At 35.6% G+C, this 15,976-nt stretch overlaps 1 protein-coding gene across 6 annotated transcripts in view; it reads left to right on the top strand.

Annotated features, from left to right (window-relative positions):
• Positions 1-15,976, top strand: part of Hdac9 (histone deacetylase 9) — a 679,511-nt gene that overhangs the window by 113,021 nt on the left and 550,514 nt on the right. Inside the window, exon 1 of one of the 6 annotated variants that reach the window (XM_013024040.1) lies at positions 3,748-3,819. The exons of 4 other annotated variants lie outside the window; for them this stretch is intronic. The gene's annotated coding sequence lies outside the window, so the exon portion shown is untranslated. Of the gene's footprint in view, positions 1-3,747; positions 3,820-10,213; positions 10,261-15,976 lie in introns of those variants that run through there. One more of the 6 variants, XM_013024039.1, reaches the window with a different exon arrangement.

Here is a 15,976-nt window from a genome sequence, read left to right as displayed (position 1 = left end):
CTAATGCAGCCTCCTGCTGAAAGGAATGAAATGACATAGACCTATATCACAACACTGGAAAACGCACAGGCTGAATTTGAAACAAAAGCATCTACTCCAAATAAAATCATCAGGTTTGGAGATAATCAAATGTATTTTTAGATATCCATGTTTTCCCTAACTTTGTGCCCTCTATGAGGACATAGTTTTTGACATGCATTTGTATATTTTTAATTCTTATGATGTAAAAAATTTCAGTCCTGGAATACCATGGCCTTGCAAAAAAAAAAAATTCAAGGAAATATTTTCTAGGTTTTGCTCACTATGCCTTAGAAGCAAACGGATTATGGTATAGGGCTGGAACTTTACCTACTTGTTAATTGGCAGGTTAAACTTTTATGAGTTTCTGGTACCCTGGCGATACATGACTATTAAAATTTGCAGGTGGTTCAAGGGAAGCAAGATGTAAGTTTTTGTGCTAGTAATATATCATAAAAGTGTGTATTTCATGTGCCTGTTGTGAAAAAGAGACTTTAATACTCTTGCACAATATAAGCTGATTAAGGAATCTTTATGGATCTCATTAACTGTGGGTCTTTTTTTCATAGAAATGTGAAGAGTGTAATGCTTATAGACAGAAGTATAGAAGAAAATAATTAGCCCAGAGGTACCACTTTGAGACTAAGGGTTTAGTGACACCGTCTGCATGTACCCCCAAGTCTAGGAAATGCCCTCAAATCAGATGTTGCTCTTATTATATGAAATGCTATAAATCTGACATTTTAATCTTTCCTTCAGAGGACAGTGTTTGCTTAACTACACTTATGTTAAATTTAAATGTTAGGACATTTCCTTTCTTCAGTCCACTTTTTCATCAGGAAATGTAAAGACAGACTGTGGGTAGCAATGTGATACCACATAATTAACTAAATTTTGGAAAAAGTGATATGATTGCAGTAGTTTGGAAACTATGTTTTCCTGTCTTTTACATGTGGTTTTAGGAGCGAAACTGCCCTCAATTGTGGGCTAAGTTAACCATTTCCCCCTAAATCTTAGAAGTGGCTCTTTGTAATTATGGCTGTAACTGGTATTAATGTTAAAGAAATAGTAAAATGCATTAGTTTAATTAAGAAAAATGAGTAATAAATACCTTTTTCTTTTCCATTTTATTGCAACATTTTAAGACATTTCTTCACAGATTTTCTGCTTTTTCTTAATGTTAAATCATAATTTAAACTAACTTTTTCTAAACTTTAGATTTGTACCTTAAGTATCTTCCTTCACTTGATAAACATGTTTTAGTTTAAAGGTACTGCATGCAGTTGTATTTCTGACGAAGAACATATTACCTTTTTTTTTTTTTTTTGGCCAGACGTAGGGCTTGAACTCTGGTCTTCAGCACTGTTCTTGAGCTTCTTTTGCTCAAAGCTAGCACTCTACCACTTGTGCCACAGCACCACTTCCGGCTATGGTACTATGAAATGGAACCCAGGGCTTCATGCATGCTAGATAAGCATCCTACCACTAAGCCACATTCCCAGCCCGAAGATATTTCTATAGATTCATTGTTTTTTAAAAAATGATTATTTTTTAATTTGGTTTACCTATGGTCAGGCTGACAAAGTAGCAAGAAAAGTAGAACTTCATAGGAGCAGGGTGGAGAGAAGCAAGGAGAGGTTGTGTGGCAAAGGGAAGCTGAGGACCAAGGGGAAAAGCTATTCAGCATTAGCCATAGTGAAAGAAGTACTGGATGGACTGTGGTGTTGGGGCTTTTAGTTCAGATATCAAGCATAAAATCTTTGTCCCAAAACTTCAGCTTGCCAAAAACCTACAGAACTGTTTTGATGAAGAGTGCTTTGTGAGCATTACAATGACAATCACACACACAGCCACACACACACATGTGCATGCATATACAGTTTATGTTTAAACAGTGTGTATATAACACATATATAATACAGATGCATGTATTTGAATGCATATAGTGTTTATCCATATGGTTTAAGATGCATATGCATACATGTATACATAATATACCTACATAGTATATTTTCATAAGGATTTGTGACTCAATTTCCTGATATTGTAAAAATGAATTTTGAAAAATCCCATTTTAAAATTTGTGGCAGTAAGGCATATGATAAATCAATAGGAATATTTCCCACTAAGTATTTGCTTCCCTCAACTTATCATGCTTTCTTCTTTAAGAATATATTACTTCAGAAAATAAGTTCTTTTAAAAAAAATTTTCTCGGGGCTGGGAAGGTGGCTCAGTGGTAGAGCGCTTGCCTTGCATGCATGAGGCCCTGGGTTCGATTCCTCAGTACCACATAAGCAAAAAGAAAAAAGCCAGAAATGGCACTGTAGCTCAAGTGGTTGAGTGCTAGCCTTGAGCTGAAGAGCTGAGGGAGAGCGTCCAGGCCCCATCACCAGAACCCCCCCCCAAAAAAAAACTTTTCTTTATTTTATTTTATTTTTTGTCATTCGTGGGGCTTGAACTCTGGGCCTGGGCTCTGTCCTTTAGTGTTTCAGCTCAAGGCAAGCACTCAACCACTTGAGCTAGAGCACCACATGCTGTTTTCTGGTAGTTAATTGGAGATAAGAGTATCTTAGACATTCCTGCCCGGGCTAGCATTGAACCTCAGATCTCAGCCTCCTGAGTAGCTAGGATTACAGGCATGAGCTACCAGTGCCTGGCAGAAAAGAAGTTCTTTAGAGTTGATAAAATGTAAGAGGTTAGAGTCAGAGATATTTATCATGGCTTCTACCTAATTTTGAAAAATAATTGCAAAAGCATTCCAAATAATGTTCTTATCAGGCACATAGCCTTAGAAAAACATGCCAAATATATGGCTTACAAGATGGGGGGGTGGGGTGAGAGTGTAATTGTGGAGGTGGAAGGGAAGTGATGGTAGGGGAAAAACAAAGCAGGAGGCAACAATGCCCAATAGGAAATGTACTCATCACCTTGCTTATGTAACTGTAACCCCTCTGTACAGTATTTTCACAATAAAAAACTTATAAAAAAGATTCATTATTTGTGAGGGGTATGTGAAAACAATTCATTTTTATAGGAAAATGTTTTTTTAAGGATTTTTTAAAGAATTATAATCCAGTCAAGGAAACATTTGGGAATCAAGCCTAATTTTGGAAATCGCTTCTTGCCAAGTTCAAAGGTGCTAAGCTGCTGAGCAAGAAGGAGCTTGCAGCAGAGATCTGTCTGTCAGTGTTCGGAAGGTGCTAATAAGCTAATAAGCCAAGAGTTCCAGCTTGAGTATTTGGTGTATCCGTGGAGTGCTGTTGAGTACTTTACCCTGGGGAAAGATGTAAGTCAGCCACAAGATTTATTGGAGACCTGTTTTCTGTATATAAAGCCTTTCAGCAGGAGAACATTTTATTAAAAATGGACAACACAGATAAGTCTTCTCTGACGTCCTATGTATTTCCTTAGATCAAACAAGTAAGTTCTCTGAAAAAACTTTAACAGGCATAATAAGTCTGAAGTACAGTTGGAAACATCATTCAGAACAGGCAGTAGAGCAAGGGCTTCAGCAAAGGATGAATTCTGAGTGTGCTACAATGCAAAGGATTCATGATCGTTCACACCTTGTTCACTGTTTGTGCACTGTGCCTTACATATTTTCATCAGTGGGTTTTTCAGGAACTCTGTGATGTAAATATGTCATCCTCATGTTAAACAAGGTCCCTGAGATTCGGATGAGGGAAGAAACTTGATGGGCATTCCCTCCGACACGGTCCAACCCATGTCTGACTTGCTCCAAAGCCTGAGTTCTTTATTTCATGGTGAAAAACAAAGCCAGTGTTTTTCAGAATCAAAAGGTAATGCCCTATAAAACAGACTCCTGTCTCCAGCTTTCAACTGTGAGGTAAAAATATACACAAATTAGAAGAAAAGGCTGGGAAGGTAGCTCAGTGGTAGAGTGCTTGCCTTGCATGCATGAGGCCCTGGGTGCAACTCCTCAGTGCCACATAAGCAAAAAAAACCAAAACAAAAAAAACGGAAGTGGCTCTGTGGCTCAAGTGCTAGAGCACTTGCCTTGAGTTGAAGAGCTGAGGGACAGCGCCCAGGCCCAGAGTTCAGGCTCAATGACTAACCAAAAAAACAAAACAAAAAATTAGAAGAAAAGACAATACCAATGAAGGATTTTTCATGTTGTGAAAATTTGAAGAGTTTATTAAAAAAACCAAATTTATCTATTTCATTACACTATTTTAAGTTTTTCAGGTTTTCACTAGAAGAGTAATTGCAAGTATTGATTTAAAATGGCACTCATGATTATTTTTGTGATTTAAGGCATTGATTTGAAAGCATTCAGTAACTAATATATCAAGAAATAATTTAAGCCACATCAATAAAAATGTCACCCACCTCAAGGATTTAAAATATGTCCATCTACATTGATAAAAGTGAACTATACAATTTGTGGGTAAAGATGGGAGGGAGGGAATGCGAGCAAATGAGGGAACAGATGACACGAAAGGAAATGTACCTATCACCTGACATATGTAAATGTATCCCCTCTGAATAACATCTCTATAATAGAAAATAAAAATAAGCTATGTCCATCTTCAAAATAACTACAAATATGATTTAGCTTCAGAGTGAATTTTAAAATGCTTCAGTCAGCAACCAGTATCAACATTAGTTTTATTTAAAGGTGTCATTAGTTTTAACCACATGGACAAGGTACTACTGGTAAATTGAAGTATATGCAAGAACTAGTAAATATTTTAAATTATATTTGATACAATGATACCACAAAAGGAAAGAAGAGTAGGAAAAAGAGAAATATTAAACTTAATTTGAGCATTATGTGATCATGATATTACTGGCTTCTCTAAGAAATTGACAAGAAAAATAATTACAGAATTCTTAGAACTGTTGGTTCAGACCCAGGTCTATCTCTGAATTCCTGAGGACCCATCAAGTAACATTTGGATCATTATGGATATTTTATTGATATATAAAAGTCAGTAACTTTCTCCAAATAGGGCTAACAAGATTTAGGCTGTTGCTTTTTCCCACAATTTATTACTACATCAAGAATGTGGTATTTTCTCATATGTATCAGAAACTCGTGCTGCTGTTTACATATATCTTTGTATATATAGCCTGTACAACCATATTAATTCTGACTTTAAAATTTACTTGGTATGAAAATCTTTGAGATAAATATATAATTAGAAGAATATATGAAATGAGGGGAGATAATGAAGAGACTAGAGAATCACTGTCTTGAATAATTAGATATCTAGGTGAGTAAAATAATGTCGTGTACTTCAATGCAGAACTGAAACTGATTATATGTTGCATAAAACAGGAATTTAACATTTGATTTATCAGTAAGTAATGATTAATTGCATGTATGCTATCTATGTCTAACCACACTTTAATATTCATGTTAAATACTTCTTAAGAGATCTTAGTGGTGGGCTAATAAAGTCACTTCAGACTACGACCACACATGAGAACCTTCAAAAGAAAATTAGAAGGCCAGAGGGAAGGAATTACAAGTAAATGAATGATGTTTTAAAACTAAGTTACCATAACTAGAAAGCTGCTACTAATATAGTAAAATAATTAAGACATTTAAGAGTCATGGTTCATTGATGTCTACTTGTTAAATACATTAAAGTGAAAAGTTTAAAAGTACGTAAACCAAGCAGAATGTCCATTTGGCTAGGAAAAGATTTTACTTTCAAGTATTTTGTAAAAATACAATGAATGTATTGATTGTTATATTATGTATGCCTGATTAAAGGAAAAAAACCAGAAAGAGTAACTTTTATGTTTTGTTCTTATCAAATAATGTAAGATTCATTGTCTCCTTTCGCACCTTCCATTTTTTTTTCCTTTGGCCACAGAAAACTAAATTTGATGATCAACTGAGGTAAACAGTAGTTCAGTCTAATTTACACAGACATACTCTTCAGTATGTCTTTTTAATTTATATGTTGTTATTCAGTAATATACACAATTATGGATACTACTTAAAGCAAATATCTAATAACATATAATAATATCTAAATATTATGTGCACATACATATGCCAGTAATGGTGTGTGAACTCAGGACCCTGTACTTTTTTTCAACATTTTTGCTGAAGGCTGGAGCTCTGCCACTTGAGCCACACCTCCACATCAGTGGCTTTTTTCAGGTAAATTAGAGATAAATTTCTTGGTTTGTTCTGCCCTGGCTATCTTGGAACTGAGATCCACAGATTAAAAATCTCCTGAGTAGCTAGGATTACAGGCATGAGCCAACATCACCTAGCTTATTTATTATGTTTGGAGAATATCTTAGCTCGGTTTGTATAGAATGCTGACGTCCTCTGACAGTTAACTTGGATTTTTAAACTCTCAACTTACTTATCTCCCCATCCTCATTTTAGAGATTAATCCTACTTGATACCCTTACATTTGGTCCTAATTCTATGTTTTCCATAGCTTTCTGCCTTGCTTCTCTATTCTATGATCTGTTTGCCTCTTTCTTCCTGATTTTTCATGTTTCTTCTCTTTGGTTCCAATTTTCCCTATATTTTTTTAAGATGAGAACATTTATACTCAGTGATATTATTAAGCAGGTTGGCAGAGACTATTAGCAGCTTCGAATTGACCGAACCTGGGTGAGAACTCTTTAACTTCCAGCCTCCAAGTACAGCACTCTGAGTTTCTAGTTGATCTGTTTCTTAGAAGATGGTGATAGTTGTGGTGTGGTACTCAGTGCTGAAAGTGTTCTTTCTATCCAAACTAAAATATCCACAGGGCTGACACTCACATAGTTCATACTGGTACAAGTGTTTTCATTTTTAAAATATTGAAATATTTCTACATTCACTCATAAGTAGCTACTGCCTCTCAACTGCAACTCTTATTTTGGTGCCCACATGAATCTTCCATGAATGGCCCAGAGTCAATCAACTTAGGTACTCAGCAATCAAAGAAGCACTTTAGCATTTCATATAAAATCACACTTCCTAAATTTTTACCTTTTTGGTTTGTTCTAGTCTCGTAATTATTTTTAAATACATTTTTATTGTAAAAATGCTGTAGAAAGAGCTGCAGTTACATGAGCAAAGTAATGAGTACATTTCCTATCAAGCATTGTTACCTCCTCCTTTGTTTTTCCCCCTACTTTCTCTTCCCTCCCACCTCCACAACCACACTGCCCCCTGCTCCACTCCTTGCCTAAATTGTAAAGTTTGTTTTTCAATATACTGTCTTGTACATCTCATTGGTACAGGGTCAACCTATATCCCTATTTAAGCATTTTGTTTTTTCCCTTCCCCTCCCCAAGCTAAAGAAGTGTTTATACAAGATGCAGGGCACCAACATCAAATACAGTTTCCTACAGGAGTTATACCGTGGGGGAAGAACATATTAGGAAACAAAAAAATCACATGGTACTTTATAAATATGTTAGGAACAATAGCAAGCAAGAAGAAAACACTTCTGTCCTTATCTTGGGGTTCATTTTGCTTAACATCATTTTATCTGGTCATATGTACATAGCTTTTGACCTTTTCTGCTTGTCCCAGACATATACTAGTTATTGCAAATAAGGGAAACTATAGGACCTATGTTTCTTTGGGCCTGGCTTACTTCACTTAATAAAATTTTTTCCAAGTCTCTCCATTTCCTAACAAAGCGGGCAATGCCATTCTTTCTGATGGAGGCATAGAATTCCGTTGATCCATTCATCTATTGAGGGGGCATCTGGGTTGGTTCCATATTTTAGCTATGGTTAATAATGCTGCAATAAACATAGTTGTGCTGGTAGAGATACGATCATTTTACTTTTCTGTCCGAATGCTGATGCCATGTTAGATTAGATTATTTTTATGTAAAAGAACTTTCACATGGTGAGAAATACTTGAAAACAGTATTCAAGAAATTTATGAAATATCTGGTTTTTCTAGCTCCTATATTCAGTTAAAAGTTTTGCAAATGTGTCACATTTTTTTAAATTCATTGAAAATCTTAGTTCTGAAATATATACACATATATGTTTTGTTGATTCCAAGTATGGAGATACTATTGTTTTATCTATAGTGTGTGTGTGTGTGTGTGTGTGTGTGTGTGTGGTGTGTGTGCACGCGTCTGGGAGTGTGCGCCAGTACTGTGGCTTAAAATTAGGGCCTTCTGCTCTCACTTGGTTTTTTTTTCAATGCTAGTGCTCTACCACTTGAACCAAGGCTCCACTTCTGAATTTTTGCTGGTTAATTACAGAGAAGAGACTCACAAGCTTTTTTGCCCAGGCTAGATTTAAATATTGATTCTCAGATCTCAGTCTCTTGAGTGGCTCTGGTAACAGTCATAAGCTACCAGCACCTGCCTGTTCATCTGTCTGTTTGTCTCTAGAGATAGAGATATATGATTTTATTTACTAATTAGACCTTTGGCATCTATGTTTATGTGAGATATTAGTTTCTACTTTCCTTGCAATGTCCTAGATAGAACTTGGTATCAGAGTAATGCTTTATATGAGTTGAATAATATTATCTATTTTTCATTTTTCTGGAAAAACAATATAGCATTTCTCTAAATGGAGAATTTAGAGAAAATTTTCTTCACATTTTGTATGTGGTTTTCAAGTCATACCATCTAGGCATGGAATTTTCTTTGTGGGAAGGTCTTAAAGTAAGTATTCCATGTCTATAATAGATATTGGGTTGTTCAGTTTACTTATTTCTTCTTCAAAGAGCTTGAAAATGTTTTTCAAGTAATTTGCACATTTCTTTTAAGTTATCTAAGTAATTTAATTGAGTGTTCATCATACTGTAATATTAATTTTTATTGTAGTAGAATACACAATAATGTCTTTTTGTTTTAATTTGTTCCTTTTGAAACACTTTCTCTCCTTTTTTATTTTGTATTCTTATATATGGTATGTTTTTTTCCAAACCTATAAAATATTTTCTTTTTATTATTAGTGTAGGGAAATTTGCTTGTTTTATTATTTATTCTTCTTCTCTATTTTTCTTGCATTTGGGATTTCCTGGGATTCTTTTATCTATGGATTTATAGATTTCATCACAAAGCAGCCATTTCCTTTAAGTAATTTTCTGATCCCTTTTTACCTTATTTGAAAACTCCAATTCCAAATATATTGGGTTACTTAAACTTCTTTCATAGCTCACCGGTGTCTTATTATTTTATTCTTTTTCACTATAAGTTTCCTTTAGGGTAATTTTTATTTTATGCCTTCCAGTTTATTACTCTTGTCTTCTGCATTGTCTATTTCCATTTAGACCATCTACTAGATGAGTCATCTCTCCTATGGTGGTTTAATTCCTGCATCTACCATTTCTGTATCTTGTATATTTCTACTTAACTTTTAAACAAATGATAAATTAAAGTTTTAATAACTGCCAGTTATTAAATTACCAGTTTAAGTACCAGGTCATTTTAGATCGTTTTCTCCTCTTACTGCAGGTCATATTTTCTTGCTTTTTTGAATACTTAATCATAAACGTTTTAATGTTTTATTGTTATTATAAAGGTCATGTACAGAGGGATTATAGTTATGTAAGTCAGGTAATGAGTACATTTCTTTTTGTACAGTGTCACCCCTTCCCTTGTTTTTTTTTTTAAATTAATCATTGTGAATTTTATCTTATTGGTTACTAGATGCTTCAGCACTATGATAAATCTTGCTTTCTTCTAAGGTGCAGCTAAGTTATTTGTAAATGTTTTTCTCCACTTGGGTGCTGCTTTTAAGATTTGTTTATCAGAAGAATAGGCATTTTCCTGGCCATGTGAATACTGGTCACTGTTACTGGCAATTCTTTCTCTCTTTTTTGGTTTGTTCCTTCTTTCATTGTTTCCTTCATACTTCTATTCTTCTGAATAAAAGTAAAGACTGTTTGTAGATTTTCAGAGCTCTATCCCTGCCTTCTTCTATCTGTTACCTGGCAGAAAACTATATCATTCTCATTGGCTTCTCATCTCTGCCTCCTCCTAACTAGGAGTTCATCAGGCCCCTCTGGATCCCTTCCTGTGACATTACTAAGCGACTCTCCTAGGCCATCAACAGTGCTCAATTACTGAGCTTAGCTCCATAGTTCTTCACCTCTCAAGATTATTGTCCTTTCTTACCTCATGTCCAGAATCTTGAAAAACATAGTTTCAGTCTTTGGTTTTGTTCAACTCAGGGTTTTAGCTGTTTTACACAGAAGAGTCAATTCTGTTTTCCTTATTCCACCTAAAGAAAGAAGATGGTTCAGACCTGTAGCCAGAAGACACTGACTGCGTACTGAAGTAAGTATCAGCCTCAGACACTAAAACACAAGCGCATGAGTCAGAGAACTCTGGATGTTGAATACATTTGTAAATGTATTTTTTTTTGCTTTTCAGAAACAAAAGCTTTCTCATTAAAAATAACGTATGCAACTCAAAAAGCTATGGTCACACAAACATTTAAGGTTTTCTTCAATATATGAATGAAATAAAATAACTGTAAGTAATGTAATAGATTATGTAGGTGGTTCCCAGAGTCATGTTTATTAGTAAGTACTTATTTTTAGAGAAGTCTTTTGCAGAAGAAGAATGTAGAGAGTTTTTCCACAAAACAAAAAGTGAACTCATTCCCTTTGCAAGGCTTTCCTAAACTGTAATAGGTTGGTATTACTGAGGTGCTTGTTGAGCTAGGGCTATAGAGAGAGACTGTGTCTCAAAAAATCAAGAGTTAAGAAAATACTTTTTGTGCTTTTTCTTTCTGTATTATTAGCGTACATGCTTTATTATTTTAATTGATAGATAGTGAAATTAATTTATCTTGAAGATGTGCCAAGAGCCACGTGTGGTAGGGAACAACTATAATTTCAGTTGTTGTAGGTGTGGAGGTAGGAGAATTGTAGGCCGGCCTGGCAAATTCAAGACCCTACCTGAAATAAAGGAAAAGGGACCTGGGGTGTGGCTCAAGTAGTAGAGTAATTACCTAGATAAATGCAAATCCTAGCATTGCCTCAAATACTGTTAGCTTTGTGTGTGTGTGTGTGTGTGTGTGTGTGTGTGTGTGTGTACAAGTCCTAAGGCTTGATCTCAGGGCCTTAAACTCTCACTTAGCTATTTTACTCATGACTGAGGCTCTATCCTTGAGCTATGCCAACTTTCGTATCTTCATTGGCGATAAAGAGTCTTAAGGAATGTTCTGCCCAAGATAGCTTAAATGAAGATCTCCAGATCCTAGCCTCTTGAGTACCTGGGTTACAGGAGTGAGCCATCAATGCATGTAGCTTTATCTACTTGTATTAAAAACTTAACATAAAGGGGCTGGGATGGTGGCTCAGTGGTAGAGTGCTTGCCTTGCATGCATGAGGCCTTAGGTTGGATTCCTCAGCACCACATAAGCAGAAAAAGCCAGAAGTGGCGCTGTGGCTCAAGTGGTAGAGCGCTAACCTTGAGCTGATGAGCTGAGGGACAGCGCCCAGGCCCAGAGTTCAGGTCCCACAACTGACAAAAAACAACAACAACAACAACAAAAAGCCCCCAAAACTAACATAAAATTTAGGCAGAAAAACAAGTAATATTTCTCTTTGTGAGCATCTTTATTTGGAAGACAGGCTATTCTGATCTGTGAAATTCATAGGGTATAGAAAATGGGATGTGTGAATGGCCAGCTGGGTCATATTTCTATTGCTTTTCTTTGCTCACCCTGTAGTAGAATGTACAGTTCAGCTCATTCTTTCATACTTAGAAGCAATGTTGGGAGACTGCATTTTTTAATTTTGATTAATTCCTAATATTGTTATATCCTCTCATATGGGAACAAATCATTGAATCAATTCATTTCATGTCCTTTTTTTTTGTCTTAACCATTGGGGAGAGGTATCTTTTTAATGATGGTGATAGTTACCATCATAGTAATATACGTGTTAGCTATTATGTACAAAGAAATATAACATTTAGTACCTATTACAATTCTGCAAAGTATTCATTATTATTCTTACTTTACAAATGAAGAAGCTGCAGCTTAAAGAGTCCCATAACTATTCAAGGACTCACAGAAGGTAAAATATAAATGAGACACCGAACTGTGTTAGGCAGAGAGTGGTTGGCTGCCTCCAAGTGAGACAATGGGACTTTCATACTTTTCAGACTGGGGTACTGTTCTTCTCTAGACACTATTCAGCATCTCTAATGTGGAGAAATGGCTTTATACTATGGACTATTTATTGCTCCTGTTATTATTCAGAGCTTTTAGTTACAGAGGAGAATGATAAATTACATTCTCATTGAAATAAGCCTTTAGACCTTTGAAGTGGGCTGGAAAGCAAAGGAACCAGACATTCCACAAGGACTGTGACCTATTTTTTAAGTACATCTTTTCTTTTGCTAAGATTTTCTAAAATATTTTCTTTTTTTCTAAAAACCGTCCTGGTTTCTTTTTGCAAATAGCTGCAAGGATATATCAGTGGGTAGATTCATTAAACATTACAAGCACCTTGATGACTGTGAAAAGTTCCTCATAGCCTATTTCCTGTGCTTTGGGAGGGTTGCGATGATGCTGAGCATAGGAATCCTGGGCTTAGCACCTGTGGATGAGAGCCTGGGGCACAGGCGCTGGGAGAATTGCCTCAGTATGTAAAACGTGAAGCTCTGTTGTTGTTCAGAAATGTTTGAGACAGAGAAAATGATCTGGTTGAGATAAACAGAACTCATAAACCACTGAGATTAGATAAATTGCTAGAGTTGTTTGGGAAGCCAGGCAGGAACAAACATTCTCTTCCTAAATGCAGTTTTCCTGCACTTGGGACAAGTGCACTATCTGATTACCCAGGATGATTTATTTATCTTTCTAGACTGTTGACATGAAGTCTGAATTTCAAGACCAGGAATAGGTGTACTTCCTGTAGTTACTTTGTTTGCAGAAATCATGGACTTCTCTCGTGTTACCGTCAGTGATTGCTGTAGCTAACAATATCAAAGTATAGGGTACTCACCTCATCTATAATAATAAAATCAGAATAAATCACTTTGGGGTTGATATATAGATTCTGGCGTAATAGCCTAACAATAAACAGAGTGCCAGCTCTGTTCATGGTTTTAGTTATAGTCTTGTATGTTGATCTTTCGGTTTCTTCTTGATAAAGATTGGTCATAATAACAGCATGAAATTCATGTTGCAGGGTAAGTTTTTTTTGAAACATTATTCATTTATTTGTTTTTTACTCACCCACTCCCCAAATAGTTATAATACCTATTTTCAGCCATTCTTGTGATCATGGGGGCTCAGCGGGTAAAAGGAAAAGAAAAGATTCTTGCTCTTGTAGAGTTCATGCTTGCTTAGAGGACTCAACAAAAGGTGAATAGAACAGGTAAAGTAGTAATAATAATAATAATAATGTAATAATAATCGCCCAGAAAAAATAAAATGGAATGAAGCAATACTGTGTGCTGGAGGCCTGATCTTGCTTGTGAAGTCAAGGCTAGCCCCACTAACAGAGAATCATGGAAGCTCATATAATAATGGAAACCTGACTCTTATGCAACAATCTGATGGGAGAATTTTTCAGGTAGAGGTAATGGTGAATGCAAAGCAAATGACAAGGACATGGCTAGACTTGTGTTCCATCACCTTGACTTGTCTTCTGATTTGCATTCACTTTTATCATTCAGAATTCTCTTCTGTCCTCAGTGTCCCCCTTTCCTTCAAACTAAGAAAAATTGTATTGTTAGGCTCTGGAATGTTTTCAGAAAATCATTTCATCCTTATGATAATTTTACAAGGTGAGTTACTTTGAAGGGAGTTACTTCAAGAGCATATAAATTCGTAAACACTTTCTCCCATATCTTTTATATTAAAACTTGCATTGAAATAAGTAAATATAGTACCGCTGATAGAAAAAGAGAAAAGGAAGGAAAAAGAGAAAGAAAAGAAAGGAAGAAAGAATGATGAAGAAACACAACTCTTGTTATGTTCAGAAAGAAACAGAGAACTTTTTCCTCAAATGTGGTAACTGTGAAGCTGGGCAACATGTTCACACGTTCATAAAGTGAAACTTCCAGGCCATAATTTCCTAAATTATTTCTCTTTCACTGCCCTCTTGGTAGCTCAGTGTCATGGATGAGTGAGTTTACCTCACAAGTAAGCATTTAGCTCTCCAAGAACAGACTCTTAACCTTAGTTCGCCACGTGATTAGACTTAGGATGAATGCACAAGATTAATGAGAGCCTTGAGTGAAAACAGTCTCTGGTAAGGACAGCACTAAATCTTGAAAGGCAGGTTGTTATTGTTTGTGGAGGTTGAGTCCTGGACCAACCCCAGATGGGTTTGTAGTGGTAGTGGCTCCTGATGTGGGTAGATCTTTAATGCTTGATTCTGTTTTCCTGTGACTGGCAGTATGTCAATCTCTCTTGGAATCTATTTTTAGAAGTCACTGCATATCTTGTGTTTTCTCAATCTTACAATTTCTTTTTTTTCTTTTGATTTTCCAAAGGATAGAAAGAAGACAGGTTCTCACATCTGCAAGTTAATACCGTAGTTCTTATTCTTTCACACATATGCTAAAGATCATTTTTCTTACCACTGAATTTTCTAGTGGAGAATAAAATGTTGGGAATCCCTTCTTATTTTTTCTGAATTTCTCCTCCCCCCTCTTGTTGCACTTTTCAATTTTCTACCTTTTAGGGAAGGAAATATGGGACAGTAATATCTAAGGAGAAAAGACAAGCAATAATGACAGATTTAGGATTGAAGTATGAACATGCAAATTATAAATAGATTATGAATAAATACCTGTTCACATGAGGACAGTCGTTGCACTTCTCTGCTCAGTTTTCCTCAATGATCTACCAGTGCTGGGCTACAAAAAGCACTTTAGTAGGCAAGAATGGGACATTGATTTTATAAAACAGGATCTTCAAAGGAGAGGGATAACAGGCCTGTGGGGAAAGAAAGCAAAAGTCTGGCAATAGGTCATGGGAAAGGAAGGAATCAGTGTGGGGTCTGGCCTTCATGCGAGAAAGAAGCAGCAGCAGGCCGCAGCCCAACCTGTCATTAGCTTTAAAAACTGAAACAAAACAAAACAAAAACCACAGAAAATTGCCACTGACCTTAGGATGGATTAGATTGAAGGTTATTTTTTGTCCTCTCTCAACTCATTTCCTATCTTAAGTTTATGTTAATAATTTTGCTGCTTGTCCACAGCCCCGAGTTTAGGAATGGAGGAATTAAATGTTAAAACTTTAAGTCTCATTGTTCTGTGTATGCTTCCCAAAGTGTTATATTCTCCACAGAAGAAAGTTCTGTGGAGCTAATACCTACAAACACATCAGTTTTCTATCAAAAGTCATTTTATAGTTGACTGCTATTAGGTAATTGAGATACATTTTACTAAAATTACAACAGGTTTAAACTAATGGATTTCATTAATACTTGTTTTTCTTTTTACAATCCAATTATCTGGAACACTATGGTGTGTTCTGAACAAGTATCTGTGGTATTATTTTTAAAATATACTGATTATTTTGATGAGTGTTTAAAAAGATCTTTGCATGGTTTTTGCAAAATGGAAATTTTAGCAAATGATTCATGATTTTGTTGTCATTTTGGATATGTGTTTGTATTGTTTCATTTATACCATAAAATAGTCATTTGTACTTTTAGAAAACAAGCAATCCTAGTTTATTTCTTTATGGACAATATTAAGAGAGTTTATTTTCTAGATATTAGAATCCCATTAAGAATGAACTTTATTCATAAAATATTACAATTAAAGCAGTGGGTTCCCCAAACTGGATTGATTAACCACTATGCCATTTCTTCCATAATAGAGTGACTTAAAACACAAGCAGTTATTTTCTCATGGATCTAAATTTTGGAGAGGACTTGTAGAATGATTTGTCTTTCTTGCCATGGCATTTAGCTGGAGATGGAAGTCCAGGCTAGCTACTAGTTCTTCTTGACCATTTTCCATGGGACATCCTGTCATTCATCATCTCAAACTTCCTTCCTATGGAGGATGAATCCTA

Source organism: Dipodomys ordii, unplaced genomic scaffold (genome assembly GCF_000151885.1).
Source record: "Dipodomys ordii isolate 6190 unplaced genomic scaffold, Dord_2.0 Scaffold72, whole genome shotgun sequence".
Classification (NCBI taxonomy): Eukaryota; Metazoa; Chordata; class Mammalia; order Rodentia; family Heteromyidae; genus Dipodomys; species Dipodomys ordii.
The sequence above is the reverse complement of the archived record's forward strand: the minus strand, read 5'-3'. Positions and strand labels throughout refer to the sequence as shown.